The sequence below is a fragment of the Mauremys reevesii genome, linkage group 1 (genome assembly GCF_016161935.1).
Source record: "Mauremys reevesii isolate NIE-2019 linkage group 1, ASM1616193v1, whole genome shotgun sequence".
Classification (NCBI taxonomy): domain Eukaryota; kingdom Metazoa; phylum Chordata; order Testudines; family Geoemydidae; genus Mauremys; species Mauremys reevesii.
The window spans coordinates 79,796,124-79,811,582 of NC_052623.1; the positions used below are offsets into that span (position 1 = coordinate 79,796,124).

Genomic DNA, 15,459 nt, shown 5'->3' on the forward strand with positions numbered 1-15,459 from the left:
AATGTATCATCTTGTTGCAGGCAAGATTCTGTCAAGCTTATGCATTTCAAAACCTATTATACAAGAAATGGGCAATGCTTTGTGGATCATGAAAACACATTTAGAACAGTTACGGAGGTATTTACTATTCAGAATTTTGGGAAACACTCTTGTACACCACAGCATGGTAACTGGATAAATGTTGATTTTTAATGGTTCCCATTATAGGTAAAAACATTCATATTTAAATGATCACAAATATACTCATTAGTCAGAGTCCTTTGTTAACTTTCTACAGTATTTCACATAATGGTTTACAGAAATGTACTCTAATTGTTTTCAAATATATTATTTAGCTATTCATTTGAAAGTTTCTCATGGCTTTTCTGGATTATTTCAGCTTCAGCTGTGTATGTTAGCAGCAATCTGATTTCACACTGCAGACACAGATGAACACTTATGCCACTTTCTGCTAAATTTACAGTAATAAAATGACTGCATCTCTTGAAACTGGCACAGGAGTTGTAATCAATATTAATGGGATATGGGTGCCTGATGAACTAGGTTACCCAAATCAATAAGTAAATTTAAAAAGAAATTATAGCATGGTAGGATCTGTAAATTTTTAGAAGGGCAGGCATTGAGTTGAACACTTGAAATATCTGTTGTCTGTCTTAGTTATCTCCATGGTGTCTTTCACCATGATTATCTCAGAACCAAAATATGCACTAGAAGAAGAAAAAATAGTTAATTGGGAATACAAATAAACACAACTAAACACAGGTAAAATCCAATTATTTGAATGTCTAAACACATAAACCTCTGATTATTGGAGAATCAGACAAAGGAGATTTGATTCCTATAAACACTTCAGATTTAGGGAATAGAAACAATTTTGAGAAATCTGAAATTTGGATAATCCAGGTTTACCCTATATTTACTTGGTGCTTACATATTACTGTTTGTGTGGATTGATTTTGTGGGCACCATTTAGGTATTTCTAAATATATGTATATATGAACTAATGTAATTTTGCTAAACAGTTATACTAAGAGTAAGTTTCGACTGTTTGGTCCAAGAGCATTAGAAGTGTTGTAACCCTGGACAATTGGTATGTGTCCACAGAGAATGCAACAAACTACTAAATCTTTGGAATTCATTTTATGTTTCCATTTATTGACAATGTAACTCAATGAATGAATATTAGGCAAGGAAAGCCTCACTACATACACTCATTACTAATGTATGTTTTATTTTTACATGTAGCAAGCTCCTGGGGCTGTATCAAATTACTCGCCTTTCACACACAAATATCTTGCTTGATATGTCAACACTTTTTTAAAAAGTTGACTGTTATATGCTGTATATCACAGCCACTTTCCTCTTGTCTTCTTTTTGCCCTCTCAAAGTGTAACAGAAACATATCAGTATATCAATGTTAAAAGCTAGTAATTTAGGGAGAACAGACTATTAAAATTGGTTAGAAATAATGGATCAAGTACATAAAAAGAGCTCTGGGTAATAAAAATATTTATGCAAACAGGAAGAGGAAGCTATTTTTTGTTCAAGATGATAATTTTAAAAGAATCAGAAAATCAAGAGGTCAAAACTCAGGGAAATGAGAGGGGGAAAAAAGGACACCGGACACGTCTGTCTTTGAACTTCAGAAAAATCAAAATAAACTGCAAAAGGAAGCTGGAGTAATCAGGTGAATGCAAATTTAATTTCTCTCCCTTTTAATAAGGAGAGAGCAGAAGAGTTCCACTGACATTGGTAGGAAAGAAAACCTATTTGTTCACCCTTTTAAATATAAGAGGGAATCAGATAATTATAATTGGAGAGTGGGGGAGGAAAGTTTGGGAGAGATTCAGTTTCCAGGGGCAGATCCTCAGACCATGTAAATAAAAAAAGCTGTGCCAGCTGAAAATCTTCCTCCATGAGTCTGTTATTTTGATCCAGATTGGGGCTCCCCACTAAAGAAAGTTTGTGGACAAATTGGAGAGAGTCTAGCAGAGGACAATGAAAATGGTGAGGGGCCTGGGGCACATGACTTATGAGGAGAGGCTGAGAGAACTGGGCTTATTTAGTCTGCAGAAGAGAAGAGTTGGGGGAGGGGATTTAATAGCAGCCTTCAACTACCTGAAAGGGGGTTCCAAAGAGGATGGAGCTAGGTTGTTCTCAGTGGTGGCAGATGACAGATGAAGGAGCAATGGTCTCAAGTTGTAGTGGGGGCGGTCTAGGTTGGATATTAGGAAACACTATTTCACTAGGAGGATGGTAAAGCACTGGAATGGGTTGCCTAGGGAGGTGGTGAATCTCCATCCTTAGAGGTTTTTAAGGCCCGGCTTGACAAAGCCCTGGCTGGGATGATTTAGTTGGGGTTGGTCCTGCTTTGAGCAGGGGATTGGACTAAATGACCTCATGAGGTCTCTTCCAACCCTAATCTTCTATGATTCTATGATTCTGTGATCTAAAAAGCAATAAAGGTATCTCCATAAAACCAGAGAAGGAACATATAATTTGAACCTGAACAAGCCGCAAACTAAGTTTGGGAACCCCTGGTCTAACCTATATCTCCTCAAAGCCACTCTGTTAGGTAGAGCAGTGTTGTTATCCCCATTGTACAGATGGGGCACTGAGGCACAGAGAGACTAAGGGCCAGATTTTCATAGGCATTTAGGCACCAGTGGAATTTTCAAGAGAGTCTAGAAGGTTAGGTGCTTTGTGAACTCCAGTAGATGCCAACCTGCATCTTTGACTAAAAACCTTTGAAACTCTGTCATTAGCCTGAGATCATACAGGAAGTCATTGGGGCAAGTAGGGAAATGAACCCAGGTCTTTCAGGGCTAGCACCCTATCCACTGGACCAGCCTTTCTTCTGCATACTGCATAAATAGAGGGCTCTGATAGATGAAAGCAAAACCAAGGAGGCCAGTTCTCTGAGACTCTTAGGCAGTTGGCAAGGATGTCATGGTTGACATAATAAAAAGCAGCACAGAGGTCAAGAAGGATGAAGAAAGAAAGAGAATGAGAGTCAGATCACTTAACCCCCAAGGGATGGCAGGTTCTGCCTCATGCTGAGTTGTAAAGCAATGGTTGATATGTAATTTTACATTTTAACTGAAAACTATTTTGCTTTGTCACTTTTTGTTCTGAGTTTGAGAAAAGTAAGAAAGGAGAACATGCCATATGAGTATCAGATGTGTTTATGCCTCAAATTCTTAGGGTTTCAGCTGTACCCAAACCAATTACAGAACAAAGAACAGAAATTACATGTACAGTGTCCATAACGTCAGTGATTATGGTCATGATTTGTATTATTCACTGGGCACCATCTGTGTGTTCAGCACAATTCAGAATATGCCAGAAAATGTAATCCCTGAGCCAATGCATAGAAGATGTGTAGCCAGGGGTTTCATCTTGCTACTCTTCAGCAAGCGCAGAGCAATGCTGGCAAGGCTGTGCTTCATGGCTGGGGAGCTGATTAGGTGATCAGCTCCCCTACCACGAAGCACAGCCCCTGCTAGCAGCACAAGCCTCTTCCTGGTGTGGGAGCTGAGAGGGGCCTTAGTTCCCTCCTCCCCTCCTTGCCACAAGGCCTGGTTCCTTTCAGAGGTCCTGCCCCTGCTCCTCCACTCTCCCCTGAGGCCCCACCACCTGGCCAGTCCAGAAGCCAGAGCTGGACCATGAAAAGAGCCACTCAGTGAACCCGAGTCACTGTGGGGATACCCAGACCCTCCACCTGTCCTGGGCAGCATGCCCCAGGGGGGCACAGACATGGGCTGGGGGCTGCTTTCAGGCATCCTGGCTCCCCTGCCCAGGGCAGGTGGAGGGGCCGGGGCTCCCCACAGTAGCCTGGGCTCTCTGGGCAGCTCTGGCTTCCATCCAGGCCCGGGGGTGGGGCCTCAGAGGAAAAGGAGCAGAGGGTAGGGCCAAAGAGAGGGACAGGCCTTGTAACCCCGCACGTCTACCCAGGTTCTGGTGCTCTTGTGTGTAGCCCTGGACAAGATGGCACATCTATTTCATTATGAAGTGTATCGTTATTGAGCACATGCTAATATCTGTTAGTGGAGGCACTGACAGAAATGGAAATTTTATCTGATTAAAGACCAGAAGATTTGACCCTCCTATTTTTTTTCAAGAGGAAGAGCTGCCCAGGGCTCCTGTGCCTGTTTATTTTCCCTTCCTGCATGCACTGGCCCTGATGTACCTCAGAAGACTCATTTTTTCCCCCTCAACTTTAAAATGTGCAATTTTCTTGGTGTTTGGTTTTAAATATTCTCCTGTGGGAACTGTAACTCAATCATTGTAGTGTTGTGTTTAAGAGTGTTCTGGCCCAAGTAGGTGCAGTATAAACTCACGGGTCCTTTTCCTAGTAAGATGTTTCTAAAAGTTAAATGATCTATTCCGAGTTTGGTGAACTGCAAAAAGTAAGTAGCTTAAATGATAGAGAGTAATCTAGATTGTTCTACAATTGTTTCAATTGTTGTATTCAAGAGTTAGTTAGTATCAAAGTAAGAATCTATATTAAAAATTTAAACCTAACTAATGTCCCTTAAGTGACTTGCCATCAGATGTCAGAACATTTTAGTATTAAACCTGTGTATAATATTTATTTAATTTTCTTTATTTATTTAGGAATTAGATACAGTGCTCCAGTCAGCTAATTTCTAAGTTAATATCTGAAAAACAATCAGAAAAAACCCTAGAGTTTCAGTTGCCTACGTAGCCCCTAGAATCACAGTTAAAGTCCGTCTCCCCTTCCCTCCCCCCACACCAAAAAAAATAAAAAAAATCTGAAATGGTGCCTCTGAGACTGAATGGCCTAACTTGTCTTACCCATGTCTAACTTCGATTATTCCAATGTTTCTCATACTGGGGTCGCTGCTTGTGTAGGGAAAGCCCCTGAAGGGCGGGGCAAGTTTGTTTACCTGCTCCGCCCGCAGGTCCGGCCGATTGTGGCTCCCACTAGCCGTGGTTCGCTGCTCCAGGCCAATGGGAGCTGCTGGAAGCAGCATAGGCCAAGGGACTTACTGGCCACTGCTTCCAGCAGCTCCCATTGGCCTGCAGTGATGAACTCTGGCCAGTGGGAGCCGCGATCGGCCGGACCTGTGGATGGGGCCGGTAAACAAACCAGCCCGGCCCACCAGGGGCTTTCCCTACACAGCTAGCAACCCCAGTTTGAGAAACACTGTATTATTCTGTTCAGTATATTCTCCATTATTGTTACAGCAAAAGTGTAAATGAAATTCCAATTAAAGATCACTGATTTAAATGCTTGATATGAAAATCTCTAAAGGAAAGGTTAAAACATGTCCTGGCCCCAAGGGTCCCATGAGTGCTGGCTAAAGCAGCTGTACCTGAAAGGTTGTTAAGAGTGAAATTGTGTGGATTAAATACCCTCTTTTGTCTGGAAGGGGACTAGCAGAGGGATCAACCACAGAAGACATCGGGCTTTCTAAAATTCCTTTGTGTTAAAAGCAGCTGCAAAAAGAAGTGTTATCACTCATGTCTACTTGAATTAAGCCATGTTTAGCTTTGGAACACAAGTGCCATTTAGCCAAATGCTAGTGACATTAGGCTAAGGGGATGGCTATTTGAAAAGTACAGGGCATAGATAGGAGAAGAACAGACAGCATGCAAAAAGCAGAGCAAAACCAATGTTTTCTGATGATAGGACTTGATTCAGTGGTGTTTCAGCAGGGCTTTCTTCAAGTTGAATTGCTGATATGCAGACTTGTTTAATTACACTAGAAAACACCCTGATTCTGTTTTACCAATGTATCTTCCCTCAGGCAACTGGTCTGCTGTCCCAAAATCTGCTAAGAGGCAACAGTATTGTAATTTCTTCAGAAAGCACATCAATGTTCATATGACATTGGAATATTTGTCCAGTTAGATCACAGGGGGACTTTAAATGAAATTGAAAGGCAGCACATTTAAAACAGATCAGAGGAAATACTGTTTTAATTATACAGTACTGTATTCGAAACAGCTGGACTCGAAACAGAATTTGAAAATTATATAGAAATTGAGGGCCATCTATTATTACATTAGCTAGGATATTACACACAGACACATGCACACAAGACCCTACTATTTAAGGGTGTAAGTCAACTACAAATTGATGAGGATTAGAAAGAGGCTTCCCTAATAGGCAAGTTATTCCATAGTTAACCATTATGGGGAGTTTTTTAACTGTAAGAGGTGGATGTTGGACTAGATGGACACTGGTCTCATTCAGTAATGTTTTTGGGGGGGTTTTTTGGTTTGGTTTTTTTGTTACCATAGAGTTTGATTTTTATAAGTGCTGAATACTGTCCATTCCAAATGAAGTCCCAGGGAACTATTGGTGTTCATAATTCTGAAATAAGACCATCACATAAATTAAAATCAAATTTGACCTTTAAAAGAATGAATGGTTCTTCTGTTTGTTAACACTAAAGGAAATAATATATTTCTGCAATATATCAAGTTAGGAGGTTACTGCTTTACAGATTCTGTGCATTTCATTTTGATAAAAATGATGTTGGAGCTTTAAAACCATATAAAACTTTCAGAATGACTCTGTCATAGACAGTAAACTGCAGTAATTACTCACTAAGACAGCAGTTAAAAAGAAAAATATGTCTTCTCTTGCTAAATGCTTTATTATCCAATCAGAACAACTAGACCAACCATTCCCCCCAACCCTTTTCACTTACCAGAAATGAACCACAACAAATTTAAATGCTAGTCTATCAACTTTTTCCTCCATATGAAATTTGAGATAGCTGTATTAATATAATTTTTAATGATTTATTAAGGTCTACTATAATTAATATCAAGCTTTTTTCCATTTTAAAAATGATATAGACACATCATAATAAATATATCATGTGCTAGGTAATAGAAAAAAGCATATCACAACTGTATAGGAATTCAATTTTCAAATCTAGTCACCCAACAAAAGATACCAAATTTTACATTTTTGGCACTAGGATCTGCACTACAACAACCACCTGGGTACTTAAGTGCTGACTTGAGCACCCAAATATGGAATTAGCTATCTTAATCTAGAAAAATCTTATTTATAGGATTTGGTGTATCATTTCTTCCTCCACATGTCTGCCTTGTCTTTAGGTACATTATGTAGATAAAATCCCAACCACAACACTGTCTATAAATCTGTGAGTCAATGATCTACTTACAGTACTTATCCTCATTATCATGTTCTTTGAGCATCTTAAAAGTTCATAACATCTGCAACAACTTTAAGAACTATTGAGTTTTGTCTTTTCTCTCTTTCCTCTTGGGTTGTAGTAAGAGGATCATCCTCTTCTTTACCATCTATGTTACTTTCATTTATTTATTTATTTATTTCTGTGGGATGGACAGAGAAGGAGATACTGCTTTATCAATATAAAAGCAGACTAAAACATATTAAAATGACAGAAAGCAAGTAGGTTTCCCAGCATTGCTAATCAGTTGAGTGAGTTGGATGAGACAGAGGAGGGGAGAGAACTGGTTGTGTGAGTTGATCACAGGCTGACGATGAAGCACCAATGTGATGTGGATATGAAAAAGGCAAATGGGATCCTCGGCTATATTAGACGAGGCATTTCCAGTAGGGATAGAGAAGTACTGATGGCCATTGTACAAGACATTGATAATAACCCATTTGGAATATGGTGTACAATTCTAGTCACCCATGTTCAGGAAAGATGAATTTAAACTGGAACAGGTGCAGAAAAGAGCTACTAGAATGACTATGATGATTATGAGAGGGGACTGAAAGGGCTTGGCTTGTTTAGTCTTGCAAAAGGAAGGCAGAGGAGATATAATTTTTTTCTCTATAAATACATTAGGAGGAATATACCAGGGAGGGTGAAGAGCTATTTTAGCTAAAGGACAATTTTGGCACGTGAACCAATAAGATATATACTGGTCATGAACAAATTCAGGTTGGAAATTAACCATTAACTGACGATCAGAGGTGTGAGATTCTGGAACAGCCTACCAATACCAATTGTGGGGGCAAATGACTTAATTAGTTTTAAGAGAGAGATGAACAAATTTATTAGAACAGCTGTATGACAGCTGTATGTGATGGTGTGGGCAGGACTCACTAGCTCTGGGACTCACTTGTGGTTTACAAGCAAGCCCCTTTATTTCAGTATAAACCGATTTTTACCGGGAAAAAAATCCAGATTTTACAAAAAAAAATATTATTCATTTTTTCTGATGTTCATCCTACTTTTGTATCATTCAAATATACATAAAAACTTGTTTTATTAGGAAAATACAATACTATATGTGATGTTGCACTCCATATGCCTTATGAAAATATTCTTGGCATGTGAATGTAATGTAACTGGAATATGCTTTATGCAAAAGGTCTCTTGTACGGTATCATTACAAAGTTTATGATCTACTGAGTGTGTTCATCCTTTTTGTATATATGTAAATCATTCTTGTATCTAAAACTAGAAATATGAAGTTAACTCTGAGGTCCTATTGTAATTATGCAAAGTGTGGGCCATTAATGGTGGTTTAGAATCTTGATGGCACCCATTGACTAGTACAATTGGCTGTAGATGGTTTATTGACCTGCAAGCTTTCTTGTGGACATGGGGGCTAGCCTGGGGATAATGAAGAATGAGGTCTTACAGTGACATGTGACCATGTCACCTGATACTGGAATCCATCTTAAATGTGGTGCTTTTCCATTTAGAGGGAGGGGTGGGAACCCAGAGAAACAAGATTCCCGCCTTGGGCCAAAGCTATAAAAGGGGATGAAAGAGAACAAAGGGAGCTAACAGTCATGAGAAATCCCCTAGTTACCACCTAAGTTGGAACCAGAATTGTACCAGGGTAAGGGATTGGGCCCAGACTAGGATGGAGTCTAGTCTGTGAAAGAAGCTTATTGGAACATTTCTGAGGCTGAGATTTACCTGTATTCAGTTTCTTAAATGTACTAGGCTTAGACTTGCGTGTTTTGTTTTATTTTGCTTGGTAAATTACTTTATTCTTTCTGTTATTACTTGGAACCACTTAAATACTACTTTTTATTCTTAATAAAATCACTCTTGTTTATTATTGAACACAGAGTAAGTGATTAATACCCAGGGGAGCAAACAGCTGTGCATATCTCTCTATCAGTGTTATAGAGGGGGAACAATTTATGAGTTTACCCTTTATAAGCTTTAGTTTGGATCCCATTCAGAGCTGGGTGTCTGGGTGCTGGAAACAGGAGTACCTGATGAGTGGTTTTCAGTTAAAGCCTGCAGCTTTGGGAACATGGTTCAGACCCTGGGTCTGTGTTGCAGCAGACTTGCATGTCTGGCTCAACAAGACAGGGTTCTGGAGTCACAAGCTGACAGGGAAAAATGGGCTCAGAGGTAGTTTCAGCACATCAGGTGACAGTCCCAAGAGGGTCTCTGTGACTGAACCCATCACACAATGTATGAGATATATGTATTACGATAATACATTAGACTGTGTGTATATGCAAAGCTGCCTGTTGAAGTAAGGCTATGTATTAGTCTAGAAGATACACACAATAAATAAACAGGCACGCACACAAGCTCTGAAGTCCATGCACATCTCAATGTATTGATGAATCTCACACCCACCATGTATATATTTCAAGCTGTTAGCAGATAATGGTTTAAAGATATGACACACTAAAATGGGAAGAAAATAAAAATTTGTTTCAGAATATGTTTCAGTTTCAGAACACAAGGAAGTATTCAAAAGTTTAAAAAAGGAAAAAAAACAGGAGAAAGGGATGAAATTGAGTGTATGTGCTGTGAATGATGTGGTCCAATTATTAAATGTAAATATTTGTAGGATAATAGTTCTAAGTGTACAAGAGTAAACTGTTTATTAAAATGAAAGATTTATTTGGGGATTACAGATATATTGTTTACAGATATTGTGTTTTGAGTTCTGTTTTAGTTCTGCAGCAAACCACATAGAATTCCGTTCACCAATGCATTAATCTATTGAATATCTTCCCCCCCTTCCCCGCTGTCCATCAAAATAAAGCCTGATATTTAACCAGAAAAATTATTAATATTTTAAAGTTTCACCTGTTTTTGTTGTAGTAGTAATAAACAGTGATAAATTCCCAGGAACAATTAAATACAACAAAAACAGAAAATGAAGGACTCTATTTATAACTTATGTTCCTTATGCCTTCAATTTATAACATGTTTCAAGGTTTCAGCCTGCCACCTGCAGGGTCAGGAAGGGATCTCCCTGCCCCAGGGTATTCTGAACCGTTTTTCTTATTTCCTTTCTCTGAAGCATCAGGGATGGCCAGGACACTGAGAATTCTCTCTCTCAGGTGCTTGGCCGGCTGGTTCTTGCTCACATACTCAGGGTATAACTGATCACCATATACGGGCTGGGAAGGAATTCCCCCCCACATCATATTAAGAACATAAAAATGGGCATAATGGGTCAGACCAAAGGTCCATCTAGCCCAGTATCCTGTCTACCGACAATGGCCAATGCCAGGTGCCCCAGAGGGAATGAACAGAACAGGTAATCATCAAGTGATGTATCCCCTGTTGCCCACTCCCAGCTTCTAGCAAACAGAGGCTAGGGACACCATCCCTGCCCATCCTGGCTAATAGCCATTGATGGACCTATCCTCCATGAATTTATCTAGTTCTTTTTTGAAGCTTGTTATAGTCTTGGCCTTCACAACATCCTCTGGCAAGGCATTCCACAGGTTAATGGTGCATTGTGTGAAGAAATACTTCCTTTTGTTTGTTTTAAACCTGTTCCCTATTCATTTCATTTGCTGGCCCCTAGTTCTTGTGTTATGAGAAGGAGTAAATAACACTTCCTTATTTACTTTTGCCACACCAGTCATGATGTTATAGACCTCTATCATATCCTTTCTTAGTCATCTCTTTTCCAAGATGAAAAGCCCCAGTCTTATTAATCTCTCCTTATAGGAAGCCATTCCATACCCCTAATCATTTTTGTTGCCCTTTTCTGAATCTTTTCCAATTCCAATATAGATTGGCGGTGACCTGGGGGCAGAGTTCATTTTCCCCTGCAGCATGTGGGTGTACATCACTAGCCAGGATTATCTGAATATATATCACAATCTTCCTGGTCATTGCAGGGGTCTCAAGTACTGGGGCACTATGGTTCTTCCTATTCTTTGCCTGTGGCAGATAATAGTCCAATCTCCTCTGGTTCTCATTTACTTTGGTCTCATTTGCTTTGATGGGGTTACTGTGTGGGTGATGGGTGGTTGTGGGCTTGTGATATAAAAAGGTCACACTAGATCATCTAGTGGTCCCTTCCGGCCTTAAACTTTATGTCTCTATAAAAGATTTTAGCTTATTCTACAATAATGTATCACATTACCAAAATGGTCTATAACTCAGCATTCCCTGGGATCAAGAGGTCTGCAAGGAAATGTCTTCAAATTAATTGTGTCTGAGACATATTTATGGTCTAGAGCAGAAAGTTCCTTATAGCTCAAAAGCAAAAGTTGTAAAAAATATAGCACTGGTTTTATGGTAAACAAACTGAGATCCAACCAACAAAGTGTTATACTGAGGGCTGAGAAACAGATGGGAAAGTAACCCTGTGTGTCCCAATGGTGTATCGCTTTGAAAAACTGAGAGCCACTAAATCATTAGATTAGATCGCTTTTGTGGTCCCTTCTAACCTTATAATTCTGTGATGAAATAGAGTAACAGAGATCCACAAAATAATCCTTGTCTGATTCACTGACATTGTGTTGTGACAGCTGTCTCTTTATGATGATGAGTTATTGTGATTTAACATCATGACATGCTGGTACACCACAATATTAAGTCAGGATTCTGTGTTGTGATTAGTCTACAGCTTTCTGTCTGCTGTGTACTATATCCCCTTTGTTATCTCTTTCTCTCTTCCCCCATAACTAATTGCTTTGAGAGGATTTTATCTTCTCTTTGCTTCCAAAACTCCCTTCCTGACCACTTTTAGGAATGGAAGGCAATCCACTGCTCAAACCATCCATCATGAGACCAGGTAGCATGAGAGGAAATCTCATAAAATTCATATGATCTGCTCATTTAACCACAGGAAGACTTGCGATCAGAATATTTGGGTTTGGTTCTGGATTTGACACTGACTCCCAGTATGACCTTGACTGAGTAAAGAACTGTTTGTGTGCAAGTTCTTGTTTGCCATTTTTTGGCTTGTGTATTTCGTCATGCCAGTTGAGGAATGAATGTGTCTCTCAAGGTAATAGGGCTTTTCTATTTTTGCATTCAAAAATCTTTGTCTCTGAATCTATGGATTTCATTTATTTTTGTTTCCTGATTTATAGCTTGGTCCTGTCTTCTGTAAGTCACATGTTCATACATAAGTTTGAGTAGTTTATGCAGAAATGCCTTTCTCTGAATCTGAAGAGAGAATCAACTTCTATGTCTACACTACAAGTGCTACAGCAGCATAGCTGCACTGCTGCCACTGTGCCACTCTAGCACATGTAGTGTAGGCACTCCAACACTGATGGAAGGGGTTTTGCAATCAGTGTAATTAATTCACCTCTTCAGGATGGTAGCTGGGCCAAAGGAAGAATTCTTCCATTGGCCTATCTGCATCCATACTGGGGTCAATCTAGTTTTTAAGTGTTGAGCAGGCCTAAATTATAAGGCAAAGCCACAGTAAAAGAGTTGCAACAATTCATTGGAATCAGTCCTAATTCTAGAGCAGTTACTCAAGCACTCCAGCAGGGGGATTGGCATCACCTAGGAGTTAGAGCTCAAAAGATAAATGTTATGTTCTACCTTCACAGTGTGGGGAAAACAGGTGGAAAACACTGGATTGATAGAGCAAATATCTACATGGGAGGAAATAACAATCCCTATGAACTACATTAACTTATTTATCATGTCATGGTATTTTACTAGTATTTATTTTGATGCTGTTCTTATAGTGTCAGAACGCAAAGAATAATGGTGCAACAAAGGAACGGACACAAATATCACCTTTTTTTGTTATCATTTGGCCAAACTTTGTAGTAGAATATTTGCAAATGGCAGAAGCATAGAACACACGTGTTAATAAATTCTTAATGTAAAATGTGTAAAGTACTTATATAGTTTAGATACAATGTATTTTAAAGAACAAAACTGAGTATTTTTTCCCACTTTACTTTGACAGTTTGCTTGTTTAAAGAACCTAACACTGTTATAGATCACGCTTTATTATTAGGCCATCTTTTTAAAAAAGCATTCTTTTAGATGTATTTTTATTGGCTTTCTCCTAATTGTAATATTCATCTTCTTGTAAAATCCAGTAAATATTTCAGAGTCAATGTCTTGGCCTTGGCAGTGGTATTTGAAAGGGCAAGGGTGAGTCATAGAAACTACAAAGACGTGCATTCAACATCCCTTTAGGGCTACAAAAATAGCCATTTACTATGTATTAAGCCCAGAGTAACAAGTTGGTTGCTGTTTCCCCCTTCCTCCCTGGGAGGATGAATGTTTTTCCTGGCACAGCTCACCCTCCTCTGAGCCAGCTCAGCTGTGCTGGCCGCTGCACTGAGAGGTGGGAAGTGGAGTAAAGACTTTACCCACTCTCTGTCCCTGACTGCACACTACCTGTGCACCACTGCAAGTGAAGGAGTTGCAAGTGTTCCCTTTGCCCCACCCCACTCCTTTCTGCGAGTGCATAGACTGGTTTCTGACTGAGCCTGCATTCCTGATTCTATTAGGTTAAATCTCTTAAGTACAATACTATTAATCACACTACTTAGGAATGGTAAAAATTACTGTTGAGAAAACAAAATGCATATCAGGCCAATTAGGAATTTATGTTCTCTAAGTTCCAGTATTCTTCCCTTTCCTGTACCTGCTTACCTCTCCTCTATGACAACAAGATAGACAGTACACCTCCTTTGAATCAGGATGTACTTGATCAGGTAATCCCGTTAATCAGGATGTTTCCCACGGAAGGAAATTAAGCTCAGTGATACTTAATGGTTAGGACTTCTGCTTAATTAGGATTCTAATTTATTCACACTGAAATAAGGATTTCTGACCTTTGTCACACTCAGAAGCTCATGGTGCTTTGTCTCCTCTCAAAGGACCACTGCCAGTACAGCTTAGTAAAGCAAAACTGTTTATTGCTTTCCAGACATTGCTTACACTTGTCAGATTGGCAGTATCATGAGATTTCTCAGCTACTTTGTGATATTGTATTTCTCTATTTCAATTCCTTTCAGATTCAATTTGAGCCAAATCACCAAGCCTTTTTTCACTTACAGTTCTAAGTTCTCTTTACTGAAACTCTGTAGTGAGTCAGTAGGTTTAATGTGAGTGAAAGAAAGCAATCTGAGAACTTCTTTGAAAGTCACTCCAATACTTCTGAGAGGTAAGTCTAGTGGAAGACTAGAAGGTAAGAACTCCACTGTTACTACTGTGTGGTTTTAGAAAATCATTTTGCAACATTTTACTTCCTAGATGCCTGAAGTTAGCACGTTAAAGATGTGGCCTGAAATTCATGCCATCACCTTAGACACCTAAATAGGAATTTAGTAGCCTACCTTTAGGAACCTAAGGTTTACATTTTGGGCCTTAATCTCGTTACTGACCAATCTTACTTCCAACAAGTCAGATTTTTTTTTTGCCATTGATTTTGATGGGAGCAGTTTTGAACCCCTTATCTCCATTTTCTTACCTTCAAAATGGGATTATTTCTACTTCCCATGGATACTCTGAGGAATAATTAATTGTTTGTTCAGCTCTTTAAATATTACAAGAGATAAATATTACTATTTCAAAAGGGCACCCTCCCTGATCTAATTTTCTCCCTATGTTAAACAGGGATAATGGGATGTAGCTTGCCTGTTATAAATTTGTTTTGGAAAACTCAAACAATTTACCAATCTATGAATTTTCACACCCATAACCTCAAAATGTACATTTAATGACAAGTTTAATTTTCTTGCACCATCTTTCAGAAGCAGAATACTGCCTTTTAATATGCTTACCAATATTATCTGCTCTTAAGAAAATATTGAAACAAAGGAATGGAAGTTACAATATGCAGAATGTGCATAGATGAGATTATTTTAAATGCACAGGAAATTAGCCCTGTAATATCAGTTGTATTTAAAGTCTTCTAACTACTCACAAATTTAGAAATCCCTCACGGGAAAATCAAAGGTAGACATGAATAACAGCAGTACAAAATCCAGTTCAGTTGTCACTAACAAGTAGTATCAGATGGGCTTCTTTTCTGTGCTTTAGCTACTTTGATTGTGCTGTTATTCAGCTCTCTTGTCCTGTCAGATAAGTCAATTATTTTTCATCTTAAAACCATCAGTGTTTCGTTTATTTAGAAGAAGAGTAATAAACCTATGCCCTCTTTCATAGATTTTCTTTCCATCTTCAACTTCTCTGAGCTCCTTAATGAAAATCTTTTCTTTACCTTTGATGAAGTATTTAACTACAGAAAGAATACTTACTTGTCTGT

General features: G+C 38.9%; 1 protein-coding gene across 2 annotated transcripts in view; it reads right to left on the reverse strand.

Annotated features, from left to right (window-relative positions):
- KLHL1 (kelch like family member 1) overlaps positions 1-15,459 on the reverse strand; it is a 408,883-nt gene that overhangs the window by 112,573 nt on the left and 280,851 nt on the right. The window lies entirely within an intron of this gene.